This window comes from Pieris rapae, chromosome 10 (assembly GCF_905147795.1).
Source record: "Pieris rapae chromosome 10, ilPieRapa1.1, whole genome shotgun sequence".
In the NCBI taxonomy this organism is placed as follows: Eukaryota; Metazoa; Arthropoda; class Insecta; order Lepidoptera; family Pieridae; genus Pieris; species Pieris rapae.
This window is the reverse complement of record NC_059518.1, coordinates 4,908,202-4,927,519: the sequence shown is the minus strand read 5'-3', so window position 1 is coordinate 4,927,519 and position 19,318 is coordinate 4,908,202. Positions and strand designations below refer to the sequence as shown.

General features: G+C 31.4%; 1 protein-coding gene across 5 annotated transcripts in view; it reads right to left on the bottom strand.

Moving 5' to 3' along the window:
* Nucleotides 1–19,318, bottom strand: part of LOC110991321 (uncharacterized protein C18B11.02c) — a 256,098-nt gene that overhangs the window by 101,274 nt on the left and 135,506 nt on the right. The window contains exon 1 of one of the 5 annotated variants that reach the window (XM_022256653.2): nucleotides 9,667–9,906. The exons of the other annotated variants lie outside the window; for them this stretch is intronic. The gene's annotated coding sequence lies outside the window, so the exon portion shown is untranslated. Of the gene's footprint in view, nucleotides 1–9,666; nucleotides 9,907–19,318 lie in introns of those variants that run through there. 5 annotated transcript variants of the gene reach the window in all.

Genomic DNA, 19,318 nt, shown 5'->3' with positions numbered 1-19,318 from the left:
TTTTGATGCAGTTTTTTTTAATAGATAGAGTGATTTAAGGAAGGTTTATATGTATAATAACATCCATTAAATAGTAGAGAAGTACTGTTATTTTTGAGGTTTCTAATGTGATGTCGTAAATAATTACATTTTTACCGCTTACATTGCAAACGCAGGCTGAACCCTACGAGTTTTATCAAAATAATGTACTAAGTATTGTACACATTGAAAAGGTCTACAGAAAAGTCCGTGATGGTATATGTCTATCTCTTATGGATAACCCACATTTTTATATACAAAGTTCACAGATTTTCTGTAGTGTATTTAGTATCAGCATTGCACCCGTGCGAAGCCGGGGCGGGTCGCTAGTTTAATATAAAATGTAAGTATGTTTATTTACTGGTGCAATTTAAAATCGGTATATTTGACTATACTTTAAAGTAAAATGAAATATTCAATATAGATTGAAAATAGCATTATTCAGGTAATAATCATGAACCTCATAAAGATTAATACGAACTGCTGTTGATGATAAAATATAACAACGTGCGATACGACATAATTTAATTTTAATGAAAATCGATTTTTAATTAAGATAAATGTTATGCTTTACGGCAGGTCGTTAATACCTATCTCCTATAAGTAGTTTTGATTATAACGTACCAGTTAAATATGAAGGTTTATATTCAGAATAGTAGTCATTCGATTTACATTTGAAAAAACATATACGCAGGAACTTGTCATATACTTCTTCTCATTAATAAAACTTTTTTAAGGGATATAATATTCATCACTTGTACTGTAAATAACCTAATAAATTCGCGTTTATATAATTTAAGAAGTTTTCTTTTATTGTACGAATATAGTTTTAATTTTTGAATACATAAGAGAGTTAATTGAAGAGATAATTGTTTTTTTTTATATAACAGTAGAAAACATACTCATCAGAAACAAATAATATAGAGGCACGAAAATGCATTTAAATCAGTAAAGATGAAAAAAAATCAATACATACTTCAGGCTTAGGGAGAAAAAGCATGGCAGACGAAGAGGTGAGACGACTATAGACACAGTAGTCTACATGAGTTGTAACTGATCTCTTTTTTTTATAGAACAGGAGAAAAACAGGCAGGAGGCTCAATTACGTTAAGTGATATGGCCAGAGGGCTCGCGAGTGCGTTGCCGGCCTGTTAAGAATTGGTACGCTCTTTTCTTAAAGGACTTTTCTTGACTACTTCAATAATTCATAAATTCAGAACTACTCAATTGTTTCTTATGTATTCAGAAAAAAGATCACCAAATTTCCTTAGAAAGCTTTTAGTTTCCTTTAAAAGTTACCCTACATTTCTGCAACGTGAGTCCCGTATCAGCATATCGCGTGCCCAATCTTGCGCACAGTTAATCACTGTCGGTACTAGATCGAAGAGGCGATTGCTGAAACGCCACGTCTCTCATCCCTTCCCGGAACTTAGTCTAATTATGCTATACCTACAGTCAAGCTAAATGTATAATCGCAGACCGTCCCTTAGTTGCTGTACCGTCAGTTTGACAAATACACATTTATTAACACACAAAACAACAACAATTAAAAGTGTTGATATTTTGAAATGGTTAGGTAATAATTTTTCACGAATTGCTTTAATATCAGTATAACTGTCATTTATGTGTTAGAATACAATATTTATTTATTGCGCTATCGTATACAAACATTACACTTATTATTAGATTATTAGACAATTTATATAACATTAAATACGCATTCTCTCCGTCTTACGTATTTTCGATCAGGTTATGTGTCCTGACGCGAGTTTGACATTTTTTACCAATTCCAAAAAAAGTGAACAACGCCGCTAAAGAAGTTTTCATAAACATTTAACGCTGCTCGCGTTAAATTTTTACATAATAATTATTTTAATACTTATTAAGTCATATCAGTATGACATCAGTTAATTTATGTATCCACAACTTTAATAAAATTAAATAAAATGAAATAAATGTCGTGGTTAGGGTGTGCCAAATGTTGGTATTTTTTCATTTGCTGTTACGAATGTATCACAACACGCTGTCTGCTTGAGAAAGTAGGCTATGTTATGGTATTAACCTTGAAAAGAATTACAAACCGGTTTGAGTTTATGGAATATAAGATTAAGATTAAGAATAAGTTTCATTAACACTTCCATAGATAACTATGCCCATCTTTTAGAAATCAGTGTAAGTAGTACTTTTAAACTAAGAATTTCTATTATTTATTGAAAAATCACCAGTTATATATTTACAAAATCTTTTTATGAATCAGAACAATTAAAGAATAGAATACAATTTGAGAAAATATCTTACTAGGAATTACTATTTAAACTTGTTTTACTTAAGATTATATACTAATTCTTAACAGGCCGGCAACGCACTCGCGAGCCCTGTGGCATTGAGTATCCATCGGCGGCGGTTTCACTTAACATCAGGTGAGCCTCATGCCCGTTTGCTTCCTGTTCTATATAAAACAAAGCAAGTACAGAAGAAAATTTTATTTGACAGAACAGTTTTGATATATTGTACGACATTTTTGACAGCAATTACAATATCTTTAATGCTACAAGACCTTATGTGATTAGGTGAAGGCCCTTGTGTCGAACACGAAAGTATGGAAAATATCAAAGAATTAAATTAACACAAATGCAATTGCGTTCTGCATCATTAGTATGCCATGATAATTGGTAAATTGATGTTAATTTTATGTTTATCAGTATTTTGTGTTGACGACCTAAATGTTTTTTTTTTTAATTTAACATTGATGCTTGGTACACAGTAGATACCCAAAAGTATTAACCACAATTATTTCATTATTTCTTCTTACGCAATATTCCGTTAAATAAGAAAAATATGTAAACACGAGTTTAGAAACAAAATATAAATAAGGATACAATCAAGATATACACAAAGACTCAATCAAGATATGTCGCCCGCCTAATAAACCCTCAAATCCTCAAGGAATTTGCGTCCTTTCAATTTCTGAATGTAATTACAAAATAGATGTTTGTTACATTTTATTGTAATACCACTCTTATGTTTTTCATTACAATTACACATATTTCTGGGAACGGTATCAGCTTTCTATTACAGTTCAATTACTTTATAGACGCAAACTTTTATATTTACTGTTTTGTCTCGAAAGCGCTACACACAATTAGCATACTATTTACGTGGAACTAAGTGTAACATACAAATCTAGGTTGTTCTTATATATATTATATAGGATTTGATCTGCAACAGGCAACCTGGAAGAGATCGCTTGTTAGCGATAAGGCCGCCCGTTGCATCCCTTGTAATTTATATATATTGTGTTATTTGTGTTTCTTTCTAGCAACGAAGTGTAAATAAATAAAATATAATTTATATAATTTTTAAATATAATAAGGGTCAAACGAGCCTGCGTGATGCCCAAAATGGGTAGTAATTAAAGCCCATAGACATCCATTTTAGAGGATGCGTTGCCGGCTTTTAACGGAGGAGTACGCTCGAATTTTGAATAATAGTAGGAGGCCGAATCTCTGAGAGAAGACCCCCACCGGTAGTCGATTCCACAGTTCGCTAGTCCGTTTCAAAATGCCGATTTGAAACGGACTATGAAAGATTTTCAACCATCAAGGTGTTGTTGGTGAAATTTAGAATTCATACGCCTCGTACGATTCTGAAACGAGGTAGGAGGGATCACCCTTAACAATTATTTTTCAGAAAAAAAAATTAAATAAGGATACAATACAAACAGATAGATAGATGACCTTGATGATCTAATGTTCCAAAATAAACGTTATTTATTTTATTTTTATACTAGGTCCAAACTAACAACTAAGTTTGTAGTGAAGTGTAAGTGTAAGTTTGAAGTGTGTACGTGACACTTCTTTTAACCAAATAAAATATTATTAGTGACTAGAAAGGTAATCAGCGCAAACTTAATTAACTCAACCCTTAGACTAACCTATTTCAGATTCATCATACATTCAGCTATTAATATAAAAAATCATTAATTTAATTTAATTAAGGGAAAGTATAATCTTCATATATTGTTAACATCACCAAATATGCTAACGTTCGACAATCCTTAATAAACGGTTTTATTTAGCTCACCCCGTTTCGGGTCCCTTCTTGGGTCAATTTTTTTTTATATCAAACCTAAAAAAGCTCTATTTGATACAGGCTATAATGTAATGAGAATTATTAATAGTTGCGTGCCGTCACGCTGGCTGGTGTGTTTATCATTAATATTGTTTATTAGTTTAATTGCTAACAACGTCAAAAGTCGTATTGTAATTTATACAGTTCACGACCAGAAACATTTTCTTTGTCACGCACTATTTATACAGAAATGCAACAAGTTTTTATCGATAGTAAATAATTAGTTAAGTAATATACGGGTTATTTTTCCTTCAAGTAATTATATTCAAAGATAGAACCCGTATCATTATTTAATGTATAAATGTTTATGGTAATTGAATTATTCGATAAATATTTGAGTTAAGCATATGCAGGAGACGAATACTTAATTATTATTGTAAGCAGACATCATTCTAATAGCCCCAAACATCAAAAAATCATAATGACCATATATCATGTACTAAGCTATAAATAAACTGAAGAACACATGCCCCATTTACTGAAGTTGCAGAGACACCAGAAGAATGTATTTAAGAATCGACGTATTTAGTGTAGGTACAATAGTCATAAAAAATACCGATTTTAAAATAAAAGAATTAATATCAAACAGAACAATTTTAATAAAATAAAATAACATATATATAAAGACCTAGCCTGAGGCGACATATAGTACCTTATATTGTGAGCTTTATTTCAGAATCCTAATATTATAATATAAAGACAGATCCAATTTATTATACAAATTCTTTCATCCAGCTTAAATAGAGTTTAAGAATATACGTCATCAAAGACACCCGCTAATATGAAGATAGACAGGCTAAGCTAACATAGGACCCTGGAATTTTCTCTTTAAGTATTTAACGAAGCAAAGAAACAAATTCTTAGAAACCGCGACATCGGAATCCCTTGGAATTCCTTTAACTTACCTATACTTTATTTACGACCGGCAAAGATTCTAAAAAATACAAGAATAAATTTACAAATTTAACTGAATGTTTAATCAATAATAGGTAAATCTTTAATTTAACGGTATTTCAAATAGAATAGTAAAGTTCACTACACATAGCTATCCCTTTAATGAAGAATGACAATTATTTACATACATTAATAAATAGTTGTAACTAATCATAATGTCATCTAATCATGTATGTGGTTTTGTAAGTTTTTGTGAGAAAATAAAGATTTGTGACATAGTAAAATACACTAGGTATTGTACATAATTGTTATTAATATAACAATATTTCTAGGTATTACTGGCAACTGTATATAACATCATAACCGCATTCAATTTGCACATAATAGCGAGCAGATTACTTGTATCCTCATGACAAGGTCACATCAACGCATATTATTTAATATTTGGCTTCCATTAGGACATATTATATATTGTTTGTTATGCGATTGCGTCAAACGTCATTAAGAAAACAGGCTTTATACGGATTGAAGTGTCCTTAAGATTTTTAATTCGATTTTTAATTCGATTTTTAAAAAAGACTTAAAGTAAATAATACATACTTTTATGTATATATGTTAAGATTCCCTTGTCTACCGTGAGTGACTATTTTTAAAGCACACGGTCCGTAATTGATAATTATCATGATATTTTAATCAATATTACCCAGTATAGCGAGTTCGTAAATACACTAAAAAGATTTCATACATGTAATATTACGCAATAATGTTGTTTATATATACGGATAAATACAAAAACCTATTTGACTATTACAAATTATTAAGGAAAAATACATCTAAAATGTTATAGAGGACGTTCAGATAATGGAACAGAAATACCACGTAATTAATAACAGAAACGTTGCTTATATGAATGGTTGTATGGGGTACCAGTTTCATGTTATTTCCGGGAATAGGTACTAATATTTAACAGATATATTAAATAATTATTGTTGATTTATAAAGAATAAGTTATGGTTTAGGGTGAGACAGATGTGGTAACTGTGCAAATTTTAAACAGTTACGATTCATATGTGAAACTTACGTAATTTCATATATTTAAAATATGTATTATTCCTATATATATAAAATAAATGAGCAACTTTGCCCTAGAGGCTTACTTGTAAGGTATTACTTACCTGATGGTAAGTGATAGGTGAGCCTCCTATTATAAAAAAAACGTGCCTCCCTCAACTCTTAGTGCGTTCGCAGGCAAGGTGCATTAATACTTGCTCCTATGGTAAGGGGAATCGGAATGTCTTAAAACCCAATAGTTTACATATAGTCAGGTCAAGAATGCTGATCGGCTACTTGTCTTTAAAAATTCTTACAATCTATAGCCAAGGCCTACATAGAGTTGTAGCGCTAAAGGATTATTATTTTAAAGAGGTTATAATGTTTTGCGACGCTTAATTTATCTTTTAGGTGACTCATCAGCCAATCTCTAAATATCTTTACATGTTCTATCTACAACTATCTATCTATAGCTATCAACAGTACCATCACTACTAGAGATGAACTTTCGTTTTTCTTTCTGACTTCTTTGCTCGTATATTTTTATTACGTAAATTTTCCACTTCAGAATGAAATATTTACATAAAAACTTAATATATATGAAGCATATTATTATTAAAATGTATAAGTAGGTATTAAGATTAACTCACAATAAAAAAGGAATAAAATTAAATTTTATAATTAAGTGAATTAATAAAGATGAAGATTAGAATTATTCATTGCCAAAAAACACTTTTAATTATGTTACGTAAGTTAATATAGTTACATCCTCGGTTAAAAATAAACGTCATACACAAACTAAATTTAAATTTATGTAATGTATAAGGACAATGTGAAGTCATTAAAACTTCAGCGATATAAAAATGCTTACTTAAAACCTGTTTAATTATTTTAGTATTACTTAAATATTTCCTGGGGTTATCTCAAAACAGAATCTGAGTAAGGTTATCTTTGATTACACGGTAATTGTTGCAGTAAATATTGTTCATCAAAAACATAGTTATTACGAAGAGTAACACTAATATATACTGAACATAGCATAACATGCTATGTTCAGTATATATTATATAGAGGAGAAGATATTATATACCTCATTCTATTCAGAAGTATGTCTACATACTCAATTAAACATTTACCTCAAATATAGACAATTTTCAAGCGTTTTTAAATTGGGATTATTTCAACCCGATTGGCATCGCTACTTCCATAATCTCTTTATCCAATTAAATTATTTTTAACCGTGCATTTGGTCCAATAGGAACGAGAATTAGAATTTTTCTCCGTTCAATATAAATGAACACCGAAACTGTATTTTAACCAATATCTTATATATATTATATTATATTATACTGTCTTTTTGTTTTTGACAAATTCAAAAAGGCAGTAAAGATGCATGTTAGAGTGAACACTGTTGACAAAAATTGAGACGGCTAATGATGACATGTATCTCGCTCGTATAAATACATATTAATAAGTTTCTATGTAATTTTTTTTGTAATGAGAAATAAAATTCTTTAAACACATCAGTTTTTATTGTGTAACCTTTGCTACCCGTCAAATTACGTAGCCGGTATCTGTCCTCAATTAATTAATTCGCCTAGTCCGCTCCGTTACCACATCATCCCGATTATCCATGGGAATAAACAGCTGATCGTAAATGTATTAAAATCGCTTGACACTTGCTTCAACACGATACCACAGATTTCATTGTTTTTATTTAAGTAATTTTAGTTACGTTCAAAATAATTTTTTACAACATATTGACAATACTCGTAACAGTCTGAAATATCAGACTTAAATACGTAGGCAATCAAAAATCATTTTAACAATTATTGCAATCGTTATAAATTACTATTAAAACAGAGAGAGTTCACGGGGTCATGAAATCCTAGAAAAATGTTTAGCTTAACACATATTTAAAAATAAAAGAGTTCGACGCCCGCAAACTTTCTGTCGCGTTTACAGCTTTTACATTTTATTCCAAGGCACGTATCACGTCACCCTTTTTATCTAAATTTAAAGTTTTCAAGTAATTGATCGATGATTCGAATACTCAATACGTATGCTATCGTGTTTGATTAAGTAAAATTGTAGCCTACAAGTGTCGGAATGTGCAGATGTATGATTTTTCTATTGTAATTTTAAAAACGCGAACAACAACTTCGGTTAACTGACTAAATCTATCTGTATCTAATGTATTTAATACAGCAAAACGTTATCTTAATTCTAATTACTGATTAGGCGGACGTGGGCAATAAATTTATATAGACGACAGAGGATCATTCTTCTATTTCTGTAAATAGCTCTGAACCGTACTGGACAATAAGACAATTTGGAATTCTGACGTGGTATGCGTTCGATCTTAGTCTATGTTTAACGCAGCCACAGTTTTTTTAGTTTCAAACAAAAGCCAACTTATATGTTACTCAATTTAAACGATCCATATTGAATATATAAAGCTAGATCGATTGAGTGATTAGACAAATATAAAACTAATTGATTTATTATAGATGTTATTTAAGGCTAATTGCTATAAAAAAGACAAATCATATAAATTTTCCAATGTTTAAATTTCATTTGAACGATTTAATTACTTAAATATTTTCATTATTATAACAGTGACCATCGAAGTCAAAATACAGCTCTAATAATCGCCCTAAGTCGTAAATAGTGGCAATGAATTTCAGTAAGTATACGAAATATTGAAAACGAACTTACTTAACGCGCGTTGCTGTATAATATATATATACATACACGATAAGAAACAACAGAAACCTCTTATTTCTCTACCCCGAGGTCGAATGTTTGAATCCCGGTTACAAACTAAACGATTATTCTATGCAATTAACTCGCAAGCGCTATAGTTCTCTAAAAAATATGAAATACAAGCAATAATATATCTGTTTAATATTGCGATAGATATGGGATTACATACAGACTACGATAGAACGAACTATTGGACTAGATAAAAAACTAGATTTCCGAGTTGCATCAAGTGGGCAGTGGTTAAATCGAGTAAAAAAATCAGGTTGCAACCTATTCATGGATGATTTCCTTCACCTGGCGGCTATTACACAATATACGAGTTACCTATGTGCAAACACAAAACGAGTTTCTGCATAATTAATATTTGCAAATAAAATTTTATCGATTTCAAGGTTTATACATTTCTTTTATACAATATTTGTCTCTGTTCGTATTTATTAAGTAGTTCTATAATTTTTGAAACAGTATTAAAACATTTGATTATATGGCGATTTTGAAATATATGATTTTAAATTAACAATAACGCCGTAATTCAAAATTATTAAAGACTTAAACATACCAATATTAATTATATTAATTTTCGTCTATTGTATTAATGATAAAATAATTTAAGTTTAAATGTGTCGTAAAATGAAATCAATTATGATTATTACAATAATAATCACTATAATTTTTGACAAATGTCGAAGAATGTTTTTTTTTATAATAATTAGAACCAATGTTTCAAATGAACGCTTTTTCTCAGATAATTATTATGTACGTATTGAACGCCTGAAGATGATATAAGCTTGAATAAATATAACTTACGTTTATTTCAATGGTAGCACAAAAATCCTTCCACAAACTAAAATAGTCAAAAAAGACCACAAAAAGCCGGCACGAGCAAATTATACACTAAAATTGTCACACTTTGCATGTATGTTCACGATAATGTTAATATTCAGAGGAGAATGTTATCAATATTTTTCGTACACGTAAATTTACGCGGGAAACGTTAAAAAAGCGAAGACGTCCCACGCACGGCGCTACCAGAAAACAACTGAAGAACGGATTCACCTGCAATGCGTGCGCTGATCGGCTGCGTTAGACAGAGACCGCATAGCATTATACAGAATACGTGTGACCGAGACATATATATGCACACGTGCTCACTTCCCCCCAGGGGTGAAGCCAGGCTTTCAGGAAAGGGGCGCGTTATTACAAAGCTTCAAATGAAAAGGTACGTATTTGCATTATGAAGCGTCGGACAATAGATTGCGTTGATGGCTTTTGTTTGGTGTTTTGAGGTTCTGTCTTCTGCCTTTATAGATTACAGATTCAGAAAATTTAATTTATTTAGAATTTTTCTAATTAATTTTCGTATTTAGAAGATTATTTTCGTTTTACAATATTTTTACCTACAACTGATACCTTAGTTTCCGTCTTAGTATGCCATTATGATAATTATGAAAAAAATCCTATTCCAATAGTCTTTGGTTGGTTAATATCTAACATAAACTAAATACCGGGTTACTATGGTTACCGGTTTCATATGGAAAAATATAAATCTTTTATAATATTGTATATTTAATATACAAGTATAATTTTGCTAATACAACAAGATTTATGAACGTGTCCGTATGAGTATTTTATGTCAATTATAAATAAAACGTGATTCTCATAAACCATTAATGCATTTATAACGTAATAACCATGATCTAAGCGTATTTTAATGACATCATTTATATTATATTTTTTTCAACTAGCGACCGCTATTTTTACTGTGAATTGAATTTATAAATGTCGTATGTTCGTGGATAAACAAAAATTCATGCAAAGACGCAAATTACATACACCTCCATAAAACATATATATTATATTTCCATCAATCAGAATATTTTTTTTCTTAATATTTAAATTTCCGTTTTTTTAAAGCCAGTATCAATTCTTTTCATATATAGTACACGTAAGATGAATACCTAGTTAACAATAATATATTAGGTCATCAAATACAATGGGCCTTTATTCTATTACATCATAGGGATAAACTCTAACGATGTTTTTATAGCATCGCCGTTGTATACACTTAACTGACAGCGTTTTCCTTAAACAAACAGTATAATGTTAGGAATAATATCCGTATGTTTATGAAAACTAGACTACGCCCTTAACGACGACTCATGAGTTCAGCGAAGTGTGAACACGCTTGTGAAATAAGTTTGTAAAATAGTACAAAAAATCTTCCATTTGTGGCTCTATTTTTAAACAATTAAGTTGTATCCTGAGGCCGTGCGTTTGAATCACGGCTGGCTGAATGTTTTTCTCTCTGCCCATTTTACAGTGGCGCCTACACAGCTGCGGTTGCCTTGAAAAGATTTCTTGTCAGCGATCAGGCCGCCCGTTGCATCCTTTATAATTTTATGTATCTGTGGTGTAAATTAAGTTACTCTGACGTAGGCTATAATTTATATTGTTTTATCTTTACAAGTGAATATTATGGTTTAGTGCGCTATACACACGAAACAGAGTTAGCCAGATTAATTGCTTAATAAATAATGCCTTTTTGTACTGAAACGCGGCCTAGGTTAAAGTAAATTTATATTAGAATTTCTCTGACATAAAGAGCTAAAATACAATCGGCTCGAGTACTATTTATCCCAGCAGATCCAATAACTTGAATGCCGAAGTAACATAAATACTGTGACTGAGTTTCATAACTTTGGCTAAATAAATTGCCGTAATATAGCTGTAGTACTAATGTCTCTATTATACAAGGTCAAGGACACACGGTGGGAAATAGAACTTTACATAAGAGAAAGCTCTGACTTATAAAAGAAACAACTTCATGTTTTGTAAATGTGAACTTTGCTGCTATTTTTTCATAAGCAATCATAATCTAATTGAAGCAAGCATTACACACTGTATACTGAAATTTTCTAAGCTTTTTTACCGCAAAAAAACTTTTGTAAAAAATAAAAAAAAAACAGTTAGGTTCACCGTTCGACTCCCATCGCTGAGGATGTAAGTTCGAACCCCTGTGCACCAGTGGGTACTGGCATATCTTACAACCAAAAGTCGACGTTGCGCGTCAGGCACGTCTGTGCCTACGGTTGATCACCTAATTGCCTTTTAGAAACGATAGGAACAGATAGACAATTCTGAAACCTAGACTCAAAAGGTTTTAACGCCATTGGTGTATAATATATGTACAATTTCATATAAGCTGACTCGGATCATTAAAGCATCATAAAAAAACTTATAAATATTATATATTTTATAGTAAAATATTAAAGCTGGTTTATTTGTATAATAAGTAAATTAAAAGTAATTTACGAAACAGGTCAAGGGCACCCATTGTTTAGTATGACGTGACACCAACAGACGAGGTTAATGAATATTACCCAAAATACTGCCATTATTTTTTCTTCAATTTAATTAGTTATATACTTTGTATATGAAGTCTTAAACAATCTTAGTTAGACATTGTCTTGTTCGTAATGGCATTGAAATAATAAATATTTATTCAACTCACTGTTTATTAAAACAATTTAAGTTTAAGATATTTTGGAAGATAACAACGACTGAATCTATTTTAAAATAAGTGTAGGCTACTGGAAATAACATTCATTTATATTTTGTACCAGAAATATACTTAATCGTTGGTGATAGGTCAAATCACTAACGTAAACAAATAAAAATAAATTAGTTTGCCATTGCGCCCACTGCGGGGCCTACTTTTATGATTGCATTTATTTTTCATAACCTGTAAATTGACTAAAATTGTTGGACATAAAGGACCGCGGTCCGCTATTAAACAATACTGTTGTACCGCGATTAAAATTGTATGCTTGAATTATAACTTAGTTTAAATTGCTTTAAAAATAATGAATAGCTAATAAACAGTAAACATAAATTACCATATTTTTTTAAATTATTTTTTCGATTCCTAGATTTAAACAGTTACGTAATTTTATTTTCTTTAGTCAGATAAAAAAATATTTATGTAAGAGTTGTCCTTTAAAATAACCAACCTACCAACCTTCAACACATAGTTAAAACCTGTAAAAAATAATTCCTTCACAACCTTCCGATAATTATTATGTATGTGTATTATAAATCCATAAGATGCAGACATTTATCTCTGTTTGTGTTTGTTTTTGTATTTTATGAACGTCAAATATTATTTGAAAAATGTTATTTTATCAACTATTGCAATCAGAGACGGATGCATATAAAATTAATAATATTTTTGTGCAACTCCTAATAAAACTTTTAATTGCTTTAACAATAATCAAATCCTAACCTTGTTTTTAAGATATTTAAAATCTGCTTAACATGAGAAATTAAATAGAATAGGATGTAAAAAAACTAATTACTGAATATTCCAAGTACTAGCATCATCGAACTTTTAATTTCTTTAAACAAAGTGAGGGTTGGTGAAAAACGAACGGTAGCTGACACAGATTTATTACGTAACAACGTCCGGGCATCACTTTCAGCGGTTTTAAATGTTACTAATTACTATCCGAGAGCAATTTAAAGACTTATTTATTTGACGGAGCATTTGGCTTCGCTGACTTCGGAATTCTTTTCTTTCTATCAACTGGGGGTAATTAAAATTCTTCGGCGGCAAAAATTTATTTACTTTTTTTTTAAATCCCTGATTGTTGCTCTGGGTGAGTCAGATATTTATATTGAGCGGATCGACTCAGAAATGAATAATCGCGGGTAATTCATGATTATGATTATTGACTCGATAACAAGAAAGAAAGTATATTATATACGTATGTATTTTTTTAATAAAAATCTGACCAAAATTAAATCTTTTTATGAATGAACCTAACGTGTTGACGATCGACAATACGATAGTATACTAAATGTACGTACAAAGCTATTATAACAAGTTACAGTGGTCAATTGTATGATACATATCTAAAAATATTGAAATTTTGTTGAAAAAATTATCATACCTACTACAGTCATACTGCCTATTAAAACTGAAGATGAAGAATGAAATGCTCTAGTATCTTACTGAATAAAGACTCACAGTTCGATATTTTTTTAAATTCAGAACTACATAGGTAATGTTAAAAGGTTAAACAAAGAAACTTGGTAATGTAAGCCTATATATATTATATTTATTAAGTGGTTTCAGTGTGGCCATACTTGAGGTAGTAGGTTCGATCACCGGCAATTGCTTTTCAATCTATGCATATTTAACTCTCAGTTGTAAGGTGAATGTAAGCATCGTGAATAAACAGGAATGCCTTAGTCCGTATGTGGGACACATATGGCTGATCACCTATTCGCCTAATAGAAAAAAACAAATACGGAAATGTGGGGGCAAGAGCTAAAAGTTTCTAGCGAATTGGATTTTTTAAAATATAAAACTATTTTTTTTATAGACCCCTGTTCTGTCTGCAAACGGGCTCACCTGTGTCACAAGTGATACCGCCGCCCACGAACACTCTCAATGCCAGAGCACTCGCGAGCCTTTTAAGAATTGGTACGCTCTTTTCTTGAAGGACCCTAAGTCGAATTGGTTCGGAAATACTTCGTTTCACTAATTGTTAAATTTGTTTTAGCTCTTGACAGGTACCTACTATAGTCAATTGTGTCCTACTTCTACGCGTATAAAGCTACCATCGGCTAGTTAAAAAAGAAACAAACAATCCCTATATAATGAACAAACGAGAATTATCGTGTAAAAAGCCTTTGACAATACGAAAAATATTTTTGCATAGCAAATTGTAAGAGCCACTCTCGTATAGGACAAAGCAAATGACATTGTTTACGTTCGCGTTTTAATGAGAATTTCAAATGTTTCAAATGTGGAGTACGCTACGCAAATGTGCGTGGAACGAGACGAGATATTATAAAATTAATTAATCTCTATATGCGATGTTTTGAAGCATGTTAACGTAATTAGAACGTTTTAAGAGCTATGAATGTTGTAATTTATGTTATTATGTGGCTGTTATGTTGGCTATGCTTTCATTATAACATATCAACTACCTAGTAAATTTATGTTATGAAAATTTTGTTCGAAAACAAAAATCGATTTTTTAAGCTATTTAATTGCATAGATTTTATCGCGGGCTTTGAGCGCGGCGGCCGAATCAAGGAATTCCGTAACGAAGAAAACCTAACACACGATGACGTATTCGTTTCGACGGACGAGTTCGGTGACGTAGCGGCCCGTACATCCGGTACGTGATACAGTGAGACAGACTATTTAGTGAACGTTGGCGTGTTAGTCTGAGTCTGGTAGAGTGGTAGATTGAATTCATATCATTGAAAAAAGTACATGTATATAATAATAAATAATTAAATAATTATAAATGCATTAAGTAGTTGATAAAAAATGCTATACTAGCTTTACCGCAGTAGTCCCCGAGTGCCACACGTTTTTTTTAATGAGCAAACGAGCCAACGGGACGCCCATAAAGCAGCCATCTCATCTCATTTTGAGGGAGGAGTTAACTTTAATTTCTAAAAGTTGAAGGTCGTATCTCTCAGGGAAGATCTTCACGGGATCGATTCCACAGTTCGCTAGTTCGCAAAAGAAACCTTGTGAAACGGACTGTGGAAGACTTCCAAACATCAAGGTGATAAAATATCAACAAATGCACTAAAAATAATCGATGGATATAATTTATAGAGGCGATTACTATAATCCTTTCAACGTTCATATCATCATTATTGTTTAGGGCCAGCGATAAAATTGAATATTTACCAATTTTATCGAAAAAATTATCTTTAGTGCCCCTGATAAATGTTAAAATAGTTACTCCACTTTACAATAATAGCAAACTTGGTTCCAAGGTTATCGAGTGTGCTAGAATTAAATATTACTGTTTCTTTTAAATTAGAGAATGAAGTACTTAGGATTTTCCCTATGGAACCGATTTTTGTTGCAAACATCTACAATCACTTTATTTTATTTGGTTTATATTTGATAATCAATATAAACCAAATAGAGTAAATAAAACAATACAAATCATATTTAAATATATATTTATTATTTATTTATTCAAACTTATATCTCTATGTTTAAAACATATCAAATGACTTTATAATTATATTAAAATCTGGTGAAAGTGTAAAATCTTAAAAAAGGATATTGGGTCTATCCATTTACACAGATCCGACGTACCATGTATAGCTTGTATCTACGGATGGCTATTACAATCCGTCGATTGGTTTATGGCACACTTTTATCAATATTTGGTTTGGTGTCTATCAGATATGATATTAGGTTCGGGCGTAAGTCGGATTGCTTAAGAGATACTTCACTGGCTCAGCCTCTCTTAGAGTAATTAATCCAGGCGAGTGTAGTTATTATTAAATAAGTTTCACCAATCGTTGAGGAAGGTAACTCGATTCAATTAAAACTTGAGCACCGGCTTCGATCGTATACGATCTAGTTTTGTTTGATTTGGAATCTCAATAATAAACTTTGAAAATCTACTGTGCCTTTATTAAATTCCAAGCGTCTTTTGTCTTTCTAATCATCTGTTCTTATTCTATTGTAACTTTATGATAACAAACAGATGTACCTACTTAGCGACAAAAATTACTCATCCATCTCTTTCACAGTAATTTGACAAAATGAGACGAGAGTGTATAAGGGACTTAAATTTTATAGTCTAAAAAATACAATTTATTACTTACATTATCTTAAATTATATTCCGGTCTTTATATAAAAGTTATTTTGACAGCCGTTAAAATATTGTAATAGTTAGCACCTACGCGAATTAAAACAAGTGAAAATGAAACTTTCCCAGCTAATCCCAAATCATGAAACAATTTGACATTTCTAGCTTCATCTATTTTAGATTTTCTATTGTAGTAACGTGTTAACTCCACCGACACCAAAGTGACATAAATAATGATCTTTTAAATAAATATTTCTCTTTCACAAAAATTCAAGAACAATACATGTGGTATTTAGACTAAGTATCGCTAGAAAGACATGCGTTCTAAATTTTTGTTTCAATATAAGATTATCTTGCGGAAATTTAAATAGGTATTTCAATCCTGAAATTATAAAAACAACGTTTGGATAAAAGCATATATAATGGCATTAACACCTTTGGCCTGAGACTTGTTCATCTTTTTCGTGATCATTTGTTTTTTCTAAGTACAAAATTCGTCAAATCCGTATGAGCCTGACAAAAGCCGTCGACTTTTTGGGTTTACGGCATGCCATTTTCCTCACGACCTAGTATCGACTGCGCACATAGAAAAGAAAGACAGCGCTCAAGCCACTACGCGAACATTTGTTGGAAAAATATGACGAAAGCTATTTTTTACTCGCTGTAAAGTTCGTCTATCGAGGTTACGCAAATCCAAAGTATTCATCAAAAATCAATGACTTGTTAATAATAGGCGATTTAAACATGTCTACAACTGTCTGCCAATAATAACAATAAGAACCTTTGTTTTTTTCCAACAACGTTTATCAAATGGAAATTAACTGTAGGGTGTGTCACAACACTAAATAACAATGTTTTATTTATTTATTTCGCTGTTTATTATACACTTTCATTAATTATATACATTAATAAGTGTTTTGAATAAAATAATGTAATGCAGAAAACGTACCACGGCAATTTTGAGACACCTACAGTTCATGGTGAACTGTAGGTGTCTCAAAATTAATTATTTAAAATTAAATGTTTAGTGAATAACGCATTTGTCAAAAGGCTTCGTGGAATAGATTGCCATGCGCGTGCAACTAAGCTGCAAAGACAATTCACTTAATACTTGCTAAATTATATTTTCAAGAATGAAAAAGCATAAACATTTTTATTGAACATCGCGGTTTAGCTAATGGATTTGAAAATTTTATGTTCGGTTTATCACTAATTTTACACATTTATTAACCTAGCATTATTTTACGGCGTCGTAAAAATACGATTAGATAAAAAACGGCATTCTTTAAACATTGTATGCAATTGCTTGGATGGGCACTTTCTAAATATACGTATCTAACTTTATATTCGAATAAAATATATTTTTATTATTATTAAAAATAAAAATTATTGTGACTGTTTATTAATTATATAAATTAAACAAGGGATCATATCAACCCACCTCACTTTTGACATAACAATAATCCTATTAAAACGTGCCAAAATCAGAAGTTACAAACACATTTGAATGACATTAGTTAAATTTTATTTAATAATTGATAAACCACGTCCAGGATTTAAAGTGGGTTCTAACCACGGTTATACATTACCAAATTTCTCTCATATCGTGAAGAAGTTGTTATAAAAATCGGCAAGACGCAAAAATCATAATTATTTAAATAACGAAGGACTTTACAAAAGTCTAATCAGAAATATTGCATAAAATTAATACATAAATATGTATTAATTTTATGCAATATTTCTTCAATTCTACATTATATAATCAGCACGAAGGAAATAAGTAAGATATTACTATTCAACACCAGACAAGTATTGAATAGTTATATCAAAAACATTGTACAAAGCTTTCATAAGCTTTGAAAAAGAGGCTATAGTCACAAAACGCTTCAGACATCTAGTTACAGCGATCTAAACTGTAAACATAATATCGAGGAGCACATAATCTCCGGCTTGAAGGGATCCGCAGTGATGCGCGCAGATTCCACTTGTTTGCTCGTTCGTTCTGAGATTTATTATATTAGAAGTATCCTCAATAAGGCTCTATAAATTTCAATCATCTTAATAAGAGATATAAAAAATCAATTAATTTGAACAAGTTGGTACAATTTGTGTAAATTTTGTAAGAAGCTAAAACAGATAACATTTTTAGTCTCTTTTTGAAACGTTTGTCTGATAAACTTTTGACTTTTATAATTAGGCATGTATGGTATGGTAAAAGACTTCCAGAAAATATTTTATCACTGGGAATCAAGTCGAAGTCCTCTGTCCTCAATCAAGCGTCAAATGCGTTGTGTCTAGTTTTTTTTTTTTTTTTTTTTTTTTTTTTTATAGAACAGGGGGCAAACGGGCAGGAGGCTCACCTGATGTTAAGTGATACCGCCGCCCATGGACACCCTCAATGCCAGAGAGCTCGCGAGTGCGTTGCCGGCCTTTTAAGAATTGGTACGCTCTTTTCTTGAAGGACCCTAAGTCGAATTGGTTCGGAAATACTTCAGATGGCAGCTGGTTCCACAGAGTGGTGGTGCGCGGCAAAAACTGCCTGGAAAAACGCGCAGTTGTGGAACGGCGGACGTCGAGGTGATACGGGTGGAATTTTGTATTCTGCCTCGACGTCCGATGATGAAACTCAGCTGCAGGTATTAATCCGAACAACTCCTCTGAACACTCTCCATGGTAAATGCGGTAGAAGATGCAGAGAGACCCCACATCTCTACGCAACGCCAAAGGATCAAGCCGCTTGGAGAGATTTTGGTCGTCAACGATTCGAACCGCTCTTCGTTGAATATGGTCAAGTGGAAGAAGCTGGTACTGGGGAGCACCC